This window comes from Sciurus carolinensis, chromosome 1 (assembly GCF_902686445.1).
Source record: "Sciurus carolinensis chromosome 1, mSciCar1.2, whole genome shotgun sequence".
Taxonomy (NCBI): Eukaryota; Metazoa; Chordata; class Mammalia; order Rodentia; family Sciuridae; genus Sciurus; species Sciurus carolinensis.
In genome coordinates, this window is record NC_062213.1 from 13131068 (window position 1) to 13132753 (window position 1686).

Below are 1686 nucleotides of genomic sequence, written 5' to 3' on the forward strand. Positions count from 1 at the left end.
ACACTCTACCATCATGTACATCTAAAAAGAACAAATTGAAAACAAAAACAAACAAAAACACCAGCACTACCTCCGAAGCTTGACTCCCCAGCCCCCAGCTGCAGTGATGAAGACTGGCTGGTGGACACTAGAATAACACAGCTCCTCAGGGCTCCCATCTAGACCGGACTACTTTTTAACATTGAAAATAAAACATTTTGCCACAAAAAGCAAAATGACATACTAAAACTGGTTTCCAGAATTGTCCAAATTACTCTTTAAAGATGATTTGAATTTTGTCATTTTCTTTGCCAAATGTATCCAAAACACTGAGTTTAATTTTAGAACTTAAAATTTAGATATTAGAATGCCCTAAACTGATAGTAATCAAGATACCTTCCTTGAAGCCTCAATGTGCACATCTCCCCTTTAAAATGTGTAAGTATCTTGTCACTAAGTTGTCATTCCCAAAGACATTTCTCAAGAAAAAATTATGAATTAAACACCTGCAAATTCTCCTTCACTTCTGTTATAATCTAGCAATTTATCAAGCAACCCTGAGTGGTCAATTAAGTGAGTAAAGCTTAGTTTCTTGTTCTCTATAGACATAGCTGATTCCAACACATAAAGCAACAGCTGGCTACAGCTTCTCCCCTTCCTTATTAACAGCTGTGACACAGACAGGTTGTTATACCATCTATACATTTTGACTAGTTTTAGCCTTCCTTCTCCTGAAACTGCTTCGCCAATTCTGCTTCTTCGTTTAATCCTTGCTTAGGATTCTCACTCATAAAATCAAGTGACTCAGGTTCACATGCACTGATACTCTTGAAGGTATTTTTCAGATAGGTATTTTCCTCAGATTCATTGCCTGTGTGTTTAAAACTTTCTTGAAATTCCACTTTTCTTCTGTTGAAGATGCTGGTGATTCTCTGAAAAATCTGATCATTTTCTTCATTCTCTGCTTTAAGATGTTTTACCACACTGCAACAGGAATTAAACAAAAATCTCTTTTCCTTAATTTTTCTTTAAGGATTGCCCTCATTGGTTGTTTCTGTGAACTAGTCCTATGGGGAGATGGTGGATTCACACAGGCCTATGGAGTCCTAGGTAAGATCACAGCTGAGTCTGATGGACTTTGCATCCTGCAAATGAGATCTTGATTTACTTCACAGCACTGACTGTCCTCAGACCTGTTGGGACTGGAAGTGTACACTCCAAAGGCAGAGACCGCCAAGGAGCAGCATTGGGTTCCAACCTGTGGAGGATCGAACGTGCTCGAAATCGACTGCACCTGCAGAGTGGAGTCTCTGATTTGACTTTCTGCGGAAAACTCAGAGGTTGGGTCACTACGCTCTCCACTGTGTCTACCTCAAAATTCAAATCCCTTAGAACGCGGCTTCTCATTCTTTGGCCAAATCTGAGATCAAACGTGGGCAAACGGAATTTGCTGTTGCGCAGTCCTGGAAGCAGAAGGATCCCTGAAGAGGATGGGGTGGGTCTAGAACTGAGACGCTTGAGGTAGACATGGCCCTTGCTGAGCCCGGAGTAGCAGCATCCTTGGCCCGAAAATGCCATTTCCAGTTTTTTTCATCTTTAAAATGACAAAACAGTGGGTCGCATGATTCTGTAAAGCACGGAAAGGATGCGAGGATCTAGTAAGATAATGTGTGCAAAAGGGGCTGGTAGTTTAATAATTCTATCCAT

General features: G+C 40.8%; 1 pseudogene; it reads right to left on the reverse strand.

Moving 5' to 3' along the window:
• Positions 1 to 477: 477 nt before the first annotated feature.
• On the reverse strand, positions 478 to 1123 carry LOC124977572 (swi5-dependent recombination DNA repair protein 1 homolog; annotated as a pseudogene).
• Positions 1124 to 1686: the final 563 nt, after the last annotated feature.